The sequence below is a fragment of the Gracilinanus agilis genome, chromosome 1 (genome assembly GCF_016433145.1).
Source record: "Gracilinanus agilis isolate LMUSP501 chromosome 1, AgileGrace, whole genome shotgun sequence".
Lineage (NCBI taxonomy): Eukaryota > Metazoa > Chordata > Mammalia > Didelphimorphia > Didelphidae > Gracilinanus > Gracilinanus agilis.
In genome coordinates this window covers 501,452,211-501,469,668 of record NC_058130.1, presented here as the reverse complement: position 1 = coordinate 501,469,668, position 17,458 = coordinate 501,452,211, and the positions used below count along the sequence as shown (strand labels likewise).

Here is a 17,458-nt window from a genome sequence, read left to right as displayed (position 1 = left end):
AACCTCTATCTCATTAAAGCATAACCTAAACCAGTGATGGGCAACCTTTTGAACTTGGTGTGTCAAAATTCACCAAAAAACCAAGCATAACTCAGGTGGTGTGTCACTTCGAGAAAAAAACCATAATTTTGTGATATTTATAGTTTAAATAACAAAAATGTATAATTGTAATTTATTTGTATATTTAATAAACCAAGATAGGTAAATTAAAATAGGTAGAATTGTCATCTGTAGTGCAAGAGTATCTACACTACACTACAGCAAATGTTTCATCTTTGGCATGTGGCCCCATACTTCTCACGTGTCATCGAAAATGACTGCCAGTGTCAGTGCTGACATGTGTGTCATAGGTTTGCCATCACCGACCTAAGTGATTAGAAGAACTGATTTGAATGAATGAACTAGAAAAGAGAAATAAAATTCCTTAGGAAGCAGGGCATTCCCCAGCATTGGAGGTCTCTTCAAATGGAGGCTAGATGAAAACCCATCAATAAAAGGGATTTATGTTTTGGTTAATGGGTTGGACTAGCTGATTTCCAAAGTTCCTTTCAAATACCTGCAGGACCTTGAATACCAACATAAACAGTTTGTATTTTATATTATAGGCAATGGGAAGCCACTAAGGATTTTTGAGCAGGTAGAATGATGAAAATAGAATTATTCTCAAAGACTATTGAAACACATCTTATTTCAGCTTTATTTAAGTAGATATTGAAGATATAGGTTTAAACACCAGGTGGCAACATTATACTCTTCCTTCAGAGCATTGCATTTGATGCTGATCAGTAAGTGCCAGGCTCTTTATGGTTACTAGAGAGCCATATATCTTCTCTCCCCCTACTCTGCCCTTCTCTATAGGGAAGCAATACTTCTTGTCTAATACTGTGTCAATTTGGGGACCTAGCAACTAAAATGGTAATGAGAAGCTCTCTAACCTCACTCTCAGATCAAGGAAGGCTTTGTTCCAACTTTGGAGCTTTCCCATTCTAGGAGATACCCTGAAAGCTGAGGGGTGTCTCTTTAGAGTTATCAGCTCAAATGCCACTTTGGTTTGTTTCTTCTTACTATTAGCAGCAGTGAATAGTGTTCCAGTTCTATTTATCCACTTATCCTCAACTAGCTTTTACTAAGATATTTATTTCAAAGTTATACAATAACAAAAGTACAAACACTCTCAGAATCTTAGAGGTTTGCCAAGCTATTCTGGAGCAGGAGGAGTGGAATCAGCAGTCAGCCTAAGCAAGCAACAAGCCTACAGACCCTTCATTTTTTAAATTCAGTTTTATTTTCAGTTCTGAATTCCCTCCCCTCTCCCCACCTACTGAGAAGGCAAACAAAATAAATCCTTTTAAAATCTGTATAGTCAGCCCGCCTCCTTTTCACTCTTTGCTGCTTTATCTCTGTGCCCATCCCCAGCCCTATTTCCCTCACTCTCATGTACAGCTGGGAGAGTGGTGACAGAGAGAGAAAGGTGCCATGGCTACAATCAAAATAATCACAAAACAATGTTTTTTAAATATTCATTAAAAAAGAAAAAAGATATACCAAGTGGCACTATTGACCCAAACAACTAAGTTGACTGAAAGGGGGTGAAGTAGTGTGAAACCATCTTTTTGTCTGTACAGGAAGTTCTCAAGTGAAATGTTCACAATTCAAGGAGGAGTCAAACTACAACTGTCCCACCTAGTGTTGTCAGGATTTTCTACATAAAGGAAAATATTTCAGCTTACAAAAAAAAAAAAAAGTCAAATGAATAAAATGTGCTACCGTACAGACTTTATTTATCCTAAACAAAATACACAAAGGACTCACATATCTGAACACACAAACAATCAAGACAATTCTTCCTTCCTTCCCTGGTGAGCCCTGGTTCAGAATAACCCATGCTTAGGGAAGATACTTAAGACATCTAGAGAGTTGACCCTTCTCTCTAACCTGCAAAGCCCATAGAACACACAGTACCATCAAAAATCCAGATCTAGGTTTGTTCTCCCTCATCATGATTCTGTCTCTGCTCCCTGACTCTAGGTCCTGCTAGGTCCAAGCGTGCAGATGCTTAATCCAGAAATTCAGCCTCTCTCAGGTGTTACACTTTTATGCTAAGCCCAAGAGTCTTGGTTCAAAAACATCACTGATCTACTGCTGCTGCTCCACTGGATTCTTCTCCAAGGAATCAAATTTGAACTTCTGTATGTAGACTCTCTTCTTTGCATCTCTCTCTGGCTCTATATTTCTCATTTGCTCTCTCCAGTCTCACATTTATTCAACTTTTCTTTGCCCTTATGTCTCCTCCTAGAACCTCCATTTAGGTTGGGTACCCAGATCAGCCATCTCTTCATTTTTCATGAAGCTGAACTCCATCATGCACTTGTGCTAGGTTTCCTCTTCCTATTCCCCATCCACATTAGAATATAAATTCTTTGAGGGCAGGAACTATCCTTTTTTTTTTTTCTTGTAGTTGTATACTCAGAGCTTAGAGTACAGTGCCTGGTACCTAGTAAGAATTTAATGAATATTTGTTGACTGATTGATTAACTGTAAGGGACAGACAAGCCAGGGTTGAGGAGAGGAAGGTCCATAGTGGTAGGACCATTCCTGCTGGGTCCTTGAACTGCCAGTTGGCATATAACAACTCTAAAGTTTTTGCATGAATCTAAATCTAATTCCTTAATTTCCTCTTGAATAACAACTTTTCTACATGCATTACATTTTTCATTGTCACTAGTATGCATCAACACTTGAACGGCAACTCTTAACAAAGCTTAGATCAATCTGCCCCTTGACTGTGAGTGCCATGTTTTAGAAAAGATATTGTTTGTCCTTTGTTTTCAAAGAAGACCACTGACATCATTTGTGCATGAATTGGATTTCAGCGAGGCAGAATTACATGAAGTCATCTGCCTCCCTCTCTCTATCAGAGCCATCCAAAGTCCCGTCAAGATACTGATAAAGTGAAGAGCGACCAGAGGAGGGCAATGAAGATGCTAAAGACTCTTAAAGACCATGCTCTCTGAAGATCTGTTAAAAGACTTGGTGCTTGTGTAGCCTGGTGATGCTGACTTGGGGAAGAGAGAGGAGTTGGGGTAATAGTTGTTTTTCAGTCCGAAGGACTGGCCCACAGATGAGAGTTTAGACAAGTTTTGCCAGAAGGGAGAACTAGGAAGGTAGAAGTTGCAATTCAGGTTCGATGTAAGACAATATTTCTTTTTTTATTTTTTTTTTATATTTTAAGAAAAAATTTTCCTATGGTTACATGATTTTTCTTGCTTTCTCTCCCCCTACTCCCCCAACCCCCAGTAGCCCACCCGCATTTCCACTAGTTTCTTCCTGTGTCGTCGATCAAGACCTATTTCCATATTATTGATAATTGTTCTAGGGTGGTCATTAAGAGTAAGACAATATTTCTTAAGAATTAGAGAGATTCAAAAATGAAGCGGACTCCCTCAAAGGTAATCAAATCCTCGCTAGGATCTTAAGACAAAAGATAAACATTAATAAAGTATGTTTTCTGACTCTTGCTCATGTAATAGTTGAACTAAATGGTCTTTGAGATCCTCTACAACTCTGAGGTTCTGGGACCTGGAAACTACACATCCACTTGGGGAGTCACCATCTCCGCTCACAAACACAGGGGAACCTAGTGAAGTTTTATTTAGGAACTCATGGAAATGGATGGGGCATTTCCTATGTGGGCCCCTAACAAATGAACAGACCTCCCTCACACAGGTCCGCAGAGAGAGCATGACTAAGGGTCCCGCCCCACATAGGATTCCAGCGGGGAGTGGTCGGAGCTTGTTCCCGCCTATCCGCCCGTCCCACGATGCTCCCCCCACAGATCCTTGCTGCATCATTGCTGTTCCGCAGCTTTTACTTCCTTCGTTTTTCACTGTTCCCTGTGGCTGCCGTCCTCCCCAGCTTCAGTTTAATTCTTGAGCCTAAGGGTCCTCTTGTCACTGGCGCCTCCTCGTGTAGACCCTGTTGCCTTTCTACTCCACTCTTGCCCAGTCCTCTGAGCTCCCAGTTCAGGTTGACTCCTCTCTCTCCCCAGCCCCGCAAGCAGTTTAGCAATTCCGTTCTCATCCACCAGATGGCACTCGCCACCTTCTGCTTCCAGATACCTGGCTTTCATTCATTCAGGGGTTCTCTCTGCTCCTCCAGATAGTGGGGGTTTTCCTTTTCGGGGGGACCAGCTCTCTGATTGCCTCGTAGACAGAGGATCCTCTAAGTATGTTTTTTGTATCTCCAAAGAGCCACGTTTCCAGTATTCTTAATTTTATACAAGGTTCCAAGAGCACAAATTTTCCCACAAGAAACCCCTGGGATGCTAGAGTTAAATCCTTTTTCTTATAGCTTGCGACTGGATTTGTCTTCCACCCCATGGAGGCCTGTAGTAATTCATTACTGTTTGCTTCCTCTCTCTTTTAAAATGTAGTTATTGTGTTCTCTCTTCTATCTCAAGGTGTAGGAGAATATCCTATTGTCTACTCCTCCCTCCTTCTTTCCCCGACTCTCCCATCTCCCTTCTTTGGTTATTCAGATTATCTGAGGATGGTTCCTGGGTCATCTAGGAAAGAGAGAGAGAGAGATACCAGCTCCTTTTGGCCCAGACATCTTTGTCCTGGAAAGAAAAAGGGAATTATAGTCTCTGAACCATATTTAGGAGAGAGAAAACTATAATGTTCTAATTTAATTTTTTACTGTTATTGTGACAAATTCCAGGAGAGTAGGAACATTTCTATGCATATCCCAGACCTTGTTCAGTGATTTGCAGATCGCTAGCTGTCCTATCAAGGCTGCCTTCATACCATCACAGTACCTTCTTTCTTTTAATCCTGTTTTCCATTCTTATTTTTTCTCACCTTCATACTAACTTTGTTCTTTATCAAGTTAGAATATACTTAAATAGCTATTGATTCAATGAATTAATGATTAAATGAAATGCAAATCAAAATCCCTATGGTTTTTTCCTAAGTAGATTTGTTGCTGTGGGCAGCTAAGTGGACTAGCAGATAGAGTGCTGGGTTTGGAGTAGGAAAACTCATCTTCCTCAGTTCAAATCTGGCTTCAGACATTTATTATCTATATGAACCTGGGCAAGTCATTTATGTCTGTTTGCCTCAGTTTCCTCATCTGGAAAATGAGCTGAAGAAGGAAATGGCAAACCACTCCAGTGTCTTTGCCAAGAAAACCCCAAATAGGGTCACAAAGAGTCAGACACAACTAAAATGACTGAAAAATAAAGATCTGTTGCCAAGAAAAATAATCTAGAGTAAAAGTATACAGAATGCCAATATGTCAAAGAAGTAGTTTTATTTGTTCAGTCAAAAGTTAACAAAAGGTTTCAAAGCTTAATACTCCACTTTATTATGACCTGGAAGAACCTTAAGTGTGTTCTTACAGCTTAAGCAGAGTGCCAAAGTAAAAAAGCAAACTTGTTATTACTGTGTGTTCAGTGAGCAGTTAAAGACAGTACACAGTGAACTGGAAATCAACAGCTAAAAATTTTACCTTGTGTCAAGATCCTAGCCTGCAATATTTCCTTCATAGAGTTTGAATAGTAAGGGCTTCCTCTAACCTATTCCTTTTGTTCCTATCGAGAAAACTTTTCAAGTTTTTCCCCCTTGCCTTAATCCTACCCCAGGCCTTTTTTCCAATTCATTTCTTGAGTAATTTTAATTTTTTTCCCTTTTATTATGAATTTAAGAATCATTAGATAATGTTTTCCAAGTTATTTCTCATCCCTCTCCCCCCTCACAAAATTTGGTGCAATATTCACATTTTTGTGCTGAAAGGCTAGCTTTAATGAGATATATCTGTGTGGTTTTTCCTCTTCTGGCTCAGTTCACTAATTCTAGAATTCAATTCTCCAAGACAAATCAAAGTTCAAGTCAACTTCAACTCATGGAATTATATAGGTGCTGTCCAGTTGAAAGGCAGAATTGTGTCTTGTCCGACCACTCTAGAATTTATCTTGTTCAGCTGTTTTTTCAGTTGTGTCTGACTTTTTGTGGACACCATTTGGGGTTTTCTTAGCAAAGATACTAGAATGGTTTTACACGTCTAGCTCATTTGTCAGATGAGGAAACTAAGGTGAGAAGGTTAAGTGACTTGCTCAGAGTCACATAGCTAGGAACTGTCTGAAGTCAAATTTCAACTCAGGAAGATGAGTCTTCCTGATACCAGCCCTGTCCTAGAATTCCTAGAATTTGCTCTTTTTTTAAAAAAACTATATGAAAAGATTCATAGAGCTATCCATGGGTTCTCTTTCCTTTTTCCTCAGAATCAGAGATTACTTCTTAATATATTCCATTTGGATCCTGGTATACTTGGGAGTTCAGTACATCCTAATGAAGAATTTAAAGCAACTCCCAGCATTTGGCTTGAATATATAAAAGCTATTTAGTAAAAGTATTTGCATCTGACTTTTTAATTTGATCATCTTCTCTTCTCAGGTTCCTAACCTTCTTACTCAATGTCATTCATCAACTGTTATTAAATTAACAAGAGCTGAAAATAGTCCAGAGAGCCTCAAACAGTTTTAAAGCAATTAATTCCTTCAGTCTGCTGACTCCAGATCTTAGCCTTCTTCATTTCAGAAATTAGAAAGTTCTCCCTACCTCCAAATTTAACTGGAGGTAAGGTCAAAGAGGGCCAAAGCTGCTTTGACCTCAAAGACCCAAACTTTTTGTTTTTTTTCATAGAAGGAAGTCAGACAAAACTAATCAAATGGTGACCCCTCAATATTCACAAGGAGGATTGCTTTGTCTCCTTTGTTAAAATTATACATTATTTCAGAAGAACTAATAGTGTTGTAATTACATTACTTCTTTTCATTTGTTTCATTGCTTCAGAAAAGATCGGTAATAAACTTGGAATCCTGTAGTTTTGAGGCTAATAGATGCATAAATAGTTACCAAATGTCAATAATTTATAGCCACTCCAGTTTGGTTTGATTTCTAAGCAGTGTGACAGAGAAAAAGGGAAAGATCTAAGCCAGGGATCAGGGGAAAAACAAATTGTATCAATTAGTTTATGAGATTACAGGTAATTTTTTCCCCTAAAACCTGTGATTTCATTGGTTATAGGGAGCTCCAGGTGAGGAACTTCCTCTCTCAATACAGATCAGTACTCTCGAATTAATTTGTAGATTTAGAGAGAAGTCTGGGGCCCTGGGGTTAAGTGACTGGCCCAAGGTCATATGGCCAGTGGATGTCAGAGCCTGGATTTTTAAACCCAAGGCTTTCTAACTCCAAAGCCAGTTTTGTCTCCTAAGCCATGGTACCTCTATATGTAATCACAGTAATCTTAAAAGTTTCAAGACCACATTCATTAGTTACAAAAATTCATAAAGCATAGAATAATGTTTTTCCCTCTTCCTTTAAAATTTTTTCTTTTCAAAAAATTGGGTGATCCCTTAAATTATTCAAGAAACAGATGGGTTTGTTGTTTTTTTGTTGTTTTTTTTTTTGGTAAGTCTTTCTGATAATGTCTTGTTGCATAAGTGAACAACTGCATGCATTATCTGTTATGAAACCAAACAAGAAAAATGCTTAGGGCAATCAAAATGTTTTTTTTTTTTAAGTATGTTCAAAGCAAGAAAAACAAGGAAGGATTAGGCCCACTCCATGGGACAGATGGTGTAATGTTAGCAGATGACAAAGAAAAAGCAGAACTACTCAGCAACTAATTTGCTTTTGTTTCCATTATTACTCCCATTGAAGTCTTCCTTCAGAGCTTCATGTGCAGTGTGACATTGGCCATTCCAAGGGTTCTCAAAGGCTATGCCCTAGAGGGCATGATTTGGCAACTTCCTCAAAGGAAAGGCAACAAGCATTTATTAAGAGCCTACCTCTATTCTGGGCAACTTTGGATAGAGAACCAGGCCTGGAGACAGGAGGTCCTCAGTTCAAATCCAGAGACAGGTCTTGGTCTCAAATCTGGCCCCAGATACTTCCTAGCTGTGTGACCCTGGGCAAGTCACTTGACCCCCATTGCCTACCCTTACCACTCTTCTGCCTTGGAGCCAATACTTAGTATTGATTCTAAAACAGAAAATAAGGGTTATTTTTTTTTAAGAGTCTACTATGTGGCAGATCCTGTTCCAATCCCTAGAAATAAAGAGAGGCAAAAAGCTGTCCCTGCTTTCAAGGAGTTCAGTTTAATGAATAAGACAACATACAAACAAGATATATACAAGATAAAATGGAGATACTAACTAACATTAACTGGGACTTTTTGCAGAAGATATGATTTTTCCAAGATTTAAAAGAAACTAGAGAATCCAAGAGGCAGAGAACTTCAGGCTTAGGGAGAAGCCAGTGAAAATGCCCCACAGTGGGAAGATGAAGAGTCCTGTGTGAGGAATGGTAGGGAGGTTAGTGACACTGGATCGCAAAGTACGTGGGGATTGGGGATCAGGTGTAAGAAGACTGGAATCCAGTTATAAAGGGCTTCAAAATCCAAATGGTGTCGTTTATAGTGGTTCCAGGAGGTAAAAACTAGCCACTACATCTTATTGAATCAAGAAGTATTAGAAACGTAGGGAAATTCTGCAGAGTGGGGATGGACTGGAGTGGGAAAAGGCTTGAGGCAGAGAGATCAACCAGAAAGCTACTGAGGTTCTCTGCCTGTTTTCTAACGATTAGCCTGAATTTAGAGAGATCATTACCCGACTGGTTGCCAAATTGATGAATTTTTTTAGCCACAGTAGCTCTCAAAAACCCTTGGGGGCAGCTGGGTAGCTCAGTGGATTGAAAGCTAGAATTAGAGACGGGAAGTCCTAGGTGCAAATCCAGCCTCAGACACTTCCCAGCTGTGTGACCCTGGGCAAGTCACTTAACCCTCATTGCCTAGTCCTTACCACTCTTCTGCCTTGGAGCCACACAGTATTGGCTCCAAGACAGAAGATAAGGGTTTAAAAAAAAAAAAAAAAAACATTTACTAAGGAAGACAGGCATTCAAGTCCTACCCTTACCAAATACTAGAATTCAAGTCCCTAGCTTCCTGCAGGTCCCAGATAAACCCTTATTTTCTACAAGAAGCCCTTCCTGATATCCCTTATGCTAGTGCTGTTCCCCTATTGATTATTTCCAATTTATCCTGTATATTTCTTACTTGTACATACTGGTTTCCATGTCGTCTCAGCCTTCAGATTGTCAGCTCTTAGAAAGAAAGAATTGTTTTTTTTGCTTTTTCTTTGTATCCCCAGGATTTAGCTTACTGCAGAGTTGGTGGTAGTGGTGTGTTTGTATCTTTGCCAAGAAAACTCCATGGACAGTATTGGAGTGTTGTGGTCCATAGGGTCACAAAAAGGCTGACACAACTATGTGTTTCTGAAGTAGTTTTGCTCAATTTTTATTTTAAATTTTTTGCATTGATTTGCATTAGAGATATTGGTCTATAATTTTTTCCTCTTTTTTTTGACTCTCCTGGGCTAAAGGTAACAAGACCATATGTGTATCCTAGAAGGAAGTTGGAGCAATCTACTTTTGCTCCTCTGCCTTTCTTTTCTTTCCAGTGGCACCCAATCAAGTTCTTATTCTTTCTTTGTTTTCTTTATAACTTCTCTTTGAGATCCACCTGCCTAGCCTTCCCTTCTTTATCTCCTTCCCCTATTATTTCCCTGATACTGTTTTTTTTTTTTTAACCCTTGTACTTCGGTGTATTGTCTCATAGGTGGAAGATTGGTAAGGGCGGGCAATGGGGGTCAAGTGACTTGCCCAGGGTCACACAGCTGGGAAGTGGCTGAGGCCGGGTTTGAACCTAGGACCTCCTGTCTCTAGGCCTGACTCTCACTCCACTGAGCTACCCAGCTGCCCCCTACTGTTTTGAAAATAAGTTTTTATTGTTGCATTCTGGTTTTCATCACCACCATATTTTACCCCAGTATCCCTCTTCCCTTCCCAGAAAACCTTTTCATATAACAAATATTATTTTTTTTTTAATTTTTTTTTTATTTTAAACCCTTAACTTCTGTGTATTGACTCATAGGTGGAAGAGTGGTAAGGGTAGGCAATGGGGGTCAAGTGACTTGCCCAGGGTCACACAGCTGGGAAGTGTCTGAGGCCAGATTTGAACCTAGGACCTCTCGTCTCTAGGCCTGGCTCTCAATCCACTGAGCTACCCAGCTGCCCCAACAAATATTATTTTTAAAGGCAAAAAAAAAAAAAAAAAAGAAAGAAAGAGCAAAAAAATCAGTATAACTTAAAAATTCTGAAAATATTACAATGTGCAAATTTTGTAGATCTCTCAGCTCTGGAAAAGGGTAGGGTGAGAGCAATTTCTTTTATTTCTTCTTCTGAGCCACACTTGTTCTTTGTAACTTTGCAATATTTGCAAAAAAAAATTTTGTTTGTTTATTTGGGGGTGGGGTTGTGATTGTCCTTTTAATTTACATTATCCTAAATTAATTCTTTTTATTAATTCTTTTGGCTCTAAATATGTTACTCTGAGTTTAGATCTTTCTAGGCTTCTCTGTATTCATCATATTCTTCATCTCTTATAGCACAGTAATATTAGATAATTTTCAAGTGCCACAAGTTGTTTAATCATTCTTCAATTTATGGGTATCTGCTTTGGTGAAATGTTCTTCCCTGCTATGAACAGTTCAGATGAAAGTGAGGTTTTAACAGTTCCCTCCATTATTTCCCTTCTTATTTGCATAATATTCTACTTGCATACCCTAATTATATGAGGATTTCCCCCACTATTCCTTTCTCGTCTTTCCCTTACTGTATTCCTTTCTCCCTTCCTTTTCCATTTCTTCTTTTAAATTCATCAAACATAACAAAACTACTCCCAGGCCCTCTGTCTTATTACATTCCCTCCAATGATACTATTGTTCTGAAAGAGCAGATGTATCATCTCTCCATATTACTCACTAATCTTTATTTTCGTTATGATTAAAATTCTTTAGAGATCATATCTTGATTTTATAATTAAAAGGGGTTCAGATTAATATTAACTTTCCACATCTTTTTATGTTTCTCTTGATTCCTTTGCACCTCAAAGTTCTTTTCATCTGAAGTGTGTGGGCATCATCTGTTTCATTATATGGGTCCATTTTTTCCCCCTTTAGGATTATATTTAGTTTTGCTGGGTATATAATTCTTAGTTATGAGCTATAACTTTTGCCCTCTGGAATATTTTATTCCAACCTCTCTGCTCTTTTATGATGATAGCTAATAAATTGATCTTGACTGACTCCTCTATAAATGAGTCCTTTCTTTCTGACTGTTTGCATTATATTTTCTTTGACTTGGAAATTCTGGATTTAGGGTATGTTCTTATGAGTCTTCATTTTGGGATTTCTTTTAGGACATGATCAATGAATTTTTAAAAGTTCTAATTTGATTCCAGTTTTAAAAGATCTAGGCAGTTTTGTTCTAAAACTTCTTGAAATATTTCACTGGCTTTCAGGTCCAGTGATTCTTACCTTTTTTTCCTTTAATCTATTTTCTAGTACAATTATTTTTCCTGTGCAGTACATTAGTTTTTTTTTAAATATTTTTTCAGGTCTTTGACCTTGTTTTGTTATTTCTTCTTACATCCTGGAGATACTAGCTTCTGTTTAGTCCATTTTGATTTTAAGAGAATTTGTTGCTTGTGTACTTCTTTATGCCAAGCTATTAATTCCCTTTCCATTCTTTCTTCCATAACTCTCATATCCCCCATTTTTCTCTAACACTCTCATTTCATTTATTTAAAAACTTTAATTAAAAAAAATAAAAGCCTTTTGTTTTATATCTCCAAAGGTTTTCGTTGAATTTGTGCCCGAGCTGTGTTCTCCTTTGAATCTGATGTTTTGGAGTCATTCTCTTCTTGAGGTTTATGTCTTGAGTATCCTTGTCATCATAAGAGCTTTTTATTATAGAATTTTTTTTGTTGTTTATTTGCTCTTTTCTTCTAGCCTATTTCCTAACTTCAGACAATGTTTGGGCCAGGATCTGCATATTTATGGAGCAACCGTCTGGGCTGGTCTTGCTGCTGCTTTCTAAGAGTAATGAGTGTGTGAAAACAAAAAAATAAAATAGGGAGGCATTTATCTGAGTCATATTGACATTTCTTGTAGAAAGTTGTAAACTATAAAATGCCAGGGCTCAGACCTGTCCCATCTCAGCCCATATATATATATATAAAGTCAAATTATACAGACCCACTTCCACTTAAAAGGGGAGTAGTCTTCTGAACATCTCTTTTCAGAGGAGGTGACCAGAGGTCTCTTTTTTTAAGAAAGTATATTTTATAAAGTAATGAATAATTCCATATATGATAAAAATCAAGATCACTTCCAGTAGCTCCAAAGCCAACTGAGATATCATACTATCTCGACACCTCCTAGGATGCTAAATGCATGTGCAAAGCTCCTCTTGGCAAGGATATCTTTTTAAATCTATTTTTATTTTATTGATTAATTATGAAAACTTTTCCATGGTTACATGATTCATATTCTTTCCCTCCTCCCAACCATCTCCCATATTGGCAAGGATATCTTGCCAAGGCATTTCAGAGTATTTTCTTTATGATTTTTACTCACAATATGATAATTGATTACTGGTTCTCATCCATAATTAATTAATAATTGGGGTTATTCTATTTTAATTCTAGTATTATTATTATTATTTAAGAGGATTACATGCATAAGTTATACAGATGTAAAATATTAATAAAACAATGAATATATCCTAATTAAAAGAGCTTAACTAAGATATCTTATACAAATGTTATGTTATTCCAGGATCTCAGGGACCACTCAGGGAGGAGTGCTCAGGAGGAGCACTCTCAAAGGGGACTGATGAGGAGCTCTGATCTTTGCCCCTCTAGTCTGAGCTCTGTAAGTTTTTGACTTGAGTCTGGATCTGAGCAACAAGAGATGACTGCTGGGCATAGCCACTGTCAGCCATCTGGGTAGTTCAGTGCCATGAATTGTGTGTGACGTAAGGCCAAGGAACAAAACTCAATGTTTGAATATAACTTTTTCAGTCTTAGAGCTTTCTTTTATTGCACACATGCTGGCTTATGTTCCCTACCTGGGAACATTAGAATTTGACTCATCTACTGGTCTCCACAACAAAATGAAAAAAAAGTACTCAACTCCCATGTAAACTCATGTTAACAAGATACTTGATGTTCCATTGTCCAGGTTCTAGTTTTAGGTTGAAAGCATTATGGTTTTCTCCTACTGCTTCTCATACCTTCCCAGCAAAAATTTTTTCTTATATATTTCCTTTAACTTATCTCCTTAGGACCAGCTAGCTATATACTAGAAAGATTTGGAGCCAGAGAACTTGCATTTGAATCTTACTTCTGCTTTTTCCTACTTATATGACCTTGGGAAAGTCATTTGATATCTCTGGGAGCCCATTCCTCACTTAGAGGAGAATTGGATTAGGTAGTCCCCAAAGACTTGTCCTAAATCCTATGATCCAATATTCTGGACTCTGTCTACCTTAAGTGCCCTTCTAGAGACAATGCTTCCACCTTTTTAATTGACCAAAAGAGTGACTCTAACCATGGAAATTTCAGACCATACAGGAGCACTATGGCAGGCCAGCAAGGAAAATATTTTGGAATAGTAAGAAACTTGCAAGATGCTACAAATTATATAATGTAGGTGGCTGCCTACATATATTATGTCAAAAAAGAGACATTCTTGGGAATACATGGCCTATTTTAATACATATTATTTATCTTTAAAAGCTTTCAATTTAGAAATATTTTTTACAACATTTTCTACTTTTCCCAAGCTCACAGTGATAGATGGTACAACTAATGACTCATAGCGTTAAAGCCTAAAGAAATAAAGCTCTTAAACATACCCTTTTCTTTCTCTTTTTTAAACATTCTCACTTATCTTTACCCTAACTGAACACAAACCATTTTAAGGTTTAGGACTTCCCATTTTTGCAGGAAATTTTTCCTATTGCTCTCTTCCTTTATTAAGTATGGATTACTTAAAGATTTTGGTAGGTGCATAGTTTTGCAAGAAAGGAATGCCTTTAATCTACTTTAGCTGGTAAAGTATGCAGGTTTCTCAAGACAGTCATTAGCAAAATTTACAAAAAGGAAGTCCAGGCTAACATAGTTCTAGACTTGTTATTTTCCATTGTTTCCAATCAAGAAACAATTTGCTTTATAAAAGCAAGGGAAAGAAGGGAATGGTTTACTCAGAAAAGAGAAAAGAACCGGCTTTGTGATCCAATCCTTTCATAGTACTTAATTTTTTAGCTTAGCCATTTTGTCTTTCTTTTTTTGTTGGTTTGAAAATATGTTTATTTTTATAAAATGTTATCTATATAAACATGAAATGAGCTTATTATTTTAAATGAAAATAATTTAAAATACCAGTTTTGTTTCTAATGCATTAAATATTGAGAGATGTAATCCACATAAACAAAAGCTTTGGGAGTTCTCAATGTTGTTTAAGGATGTAAAAGGCATCTGAGTTTTAAAAGTTTGAGAACAGCCAGTGTAGTAGATAGTTTGCTCTACTTGAAATCAATCATTTTGCCTTTCTATTAATGTGTGAGACTCATTTTTGTCATTTTTGTCTTTCACTTGTACCTTATTCATTTAACTACTGGAGAACTTGAACCTATCTTGGCTTCAATACCTCTGCCCAAAGTGAAGTTATAATTTATTGACTTGTTTTAACTATCATTTCAGCCTTCAGAAGATGGCCAAACAATGGGAACTTTGCTTCTCTAGTTTATTGCTAATGAAGACTTTTCACTTCATTTTAGTATTTATGATGAGGAAGGAGGGGAAAGTCAGGTAGAATCTGGCATGTAACCTAGACTTTGAGAGAGCAGATTTTAAGGGGTTTGAAAGAGGGATTGGTGGGATATCCTGTGCTATCATTCTACAGGAACTTTCTGACTCCAAGTCCAAGTCCAAGTACAATCGATTTTTTCTCAGTAGAAAGTGTATTTTAGTATCAGTCCCCTGGAACAGTAGTCATTGTATTTGATCTGAATTCTGTTGTCTTTGACACCAGTCTGAGTTGTTTGTTTGCTTATTTTTCTAAACTGTTACCCTCTGTCTTAGTATCAATTCTAAAACAGAAGAGCAGCAAGGGCTAGGCAATTAAGGTTAAGTGACTTGTTCAGGTCACACAGCTATGAAGTGTCTGAGGCCAGATTTGGACCCATGTCCTCCTGACTCCAGGCTTGGCACCCTATCTACATTGCTACTTTATGGAGAGCTTGCTCTCTGCTGGTATAGGGGCTCAGAGATGTGACAGTGTCAGTAGATAAGATGAATGAATATAGTCTGCATTTCAATCATGTATCCCAAAGACGGTTTCTGGCAGCCTCAGGCTGGCTTTATTTTTTATACCTTTCTCTTAAGATTACATACATGTTGGCATGATTTTCATTCTCACCTTACATCTTTTCTTAGAAATAATGGATTGTCATACATTAATTTCTACTGAATTACAAAATCATTTGATTAATATTCTGTGATTATCTTGTTCTTTATGATTAATAAAAGATGAAAAGCTTGTCAAGAATCACGAAATAACTGGGTTGGAAATTACCATTCTCACCCATTCCCAAGGTACAAAGATTTGCATTTCAGGCTAGGAGAATGGTCAATTACATTTTAGCCAATCAAGTTAATGATGATTATATTTTGCTCTATTCAAATGTATGATTAGTCAATGATGATTCATTATGCTAGTTGATTATACAATCACAAATAAATCAAGTTTCAAAAAGGTACAATGATTCCAACTTGGTCCAAATATTGTTTCAATAACAGCCTTTCATTTTTCAATATTTTTCAAAGGTGAGTTGAAGTTTCAGCTAGCCTGCAGGATTATCAAAACAATCCAGTAGGGAGAGGTGTACTTGAAAGCAAGTTCCCATATTTCATCCATTGTCCTTTTCTGTGTTAACATTCTGGATCAGAGATCAGGAAGGGGGAAAAACTTGGAGACTGTTCTGGCCTGTTTTTGCAGGCACCTGTGTATGGGAGTGAGAAATCTAAGTTATCGTTTTTAAATCTTTAACATTAACTCACTAATTGCTGATTTGTTATGGAGTGATTTTTAGGGGAATTTCTGTATTAATGCATGTAAAGGTGGGAATTTCCTAGGAGTCTGTAGGGGGTCTGTAAAAGCTCTAGTAACAGCCTTTACTATTCTTCTGTATTTCCCTGGGGCTGAATAGGGATACTGATCACAATAATTTCAATAATAAGGAGTGTTAGTAAGAGAAGAGTCATACAGGAGTATCTGAGTGGGGGCTTTCCATCCTTCTTGAGGCTGCCATGCACTTCCTCAAGGTCCCGCCCTGTTACCATGTCAGACAGGGTGGGTTTGATGGCCCCTGGAACTACTTCACTACTCCAAGACCAGGCTAAGTTTTAAAAAGACATGCACAAAAGATGGATGTAAGGATGAGTGTTTATCAAATTTCAGGAAAAAACTAAATGATTGATTGAATGAATGAAAAAAAATTAAATGTTTACTATGTGCCAAGCATAGTACTAGGGAAAGAAATACAAAGGCTAATAATCCTAGCCCCATCAGGGATATATATATATATAGTGGCCAGGAAGGAAAATTTCAGTGGATTAGTAACACTCTGAATGACAAAGACAGAATTTAAAAATTTCTTGACTGGCCAGAATATTTCACCAAATCCAATAAAATAAATTATAATGAGGATAGACATAGAGCTTTACCCTGGATTTTTTCTTAAAAGTCAACACTTATATGTAAGAGGACAGACAAGCTAACTACTGGTTTGTCTAGAAAAGATCTCTTCCTTCCTTCCTTCCTTCCTTCCTTCCTTCCTTCCTTCCTTCCTTCCTTCCTTCCTTCCTTCCTTCCTTTCTTCCTTCCTTTCTTCCTTCCTTCCTTCCTTCCTTCCTTTCTTTCTTTTTTGAAACCTTTATCTTCCATCTTAGAATCAATACTGTATATTGGTTCTAAGGCAGAAGAGTGATAAGAGCTAGGCAATAGGGGTCAAGTGACTTGCCCATGGTCACACAGCTAGGAAGTATCTGAGGCTAGATTTGAACCCAGGACCTCAGATCTGGGCTTTCTAATGAAATAAAAGTTTAAATTGAGTCCATAAAATGATGTGGCCATCAAAAAAGCTAATGTAATCATAAGACTATATGTAGAAGAATAATTACTAATGTATTCTGCTGTGTCCATACCACATCTGAAGTATTATGCTTGTGCCACATTTTGGAAAGGATTATGATAAGCTGGATAATATCAAAAGAAGAATAATTAGAAAAGTGAAGAACCTTGAGATCAAGACATATGAGGGATGACTGAAGGATTAAGACATGAGTGGCCATGATAACAGTCTAAGTATTCAAAGGTATAAGGGAAATCGACTCATCCGCATTTAACTCTGACACATTTTCATAAATTCTCCCTACTTTTATCAGGTGAAAACCCAAACTTTGGTGATACATCTCACCTCATTAATTATTCTTT

The 17,458-nt window shown here is 37.5% G+C and overlaps 1 pseudogene; it reads left to right on the top strand.

The window, feature by feature from the left end:
• The first annotated feature begins 3,820 nt into the window (after positions 1-3,820).
• Positions 3,821-17,458, top strand: part of LOC123253375 — a 37,947-nt pseudogene continuing 24,309 nt past the window's right edge.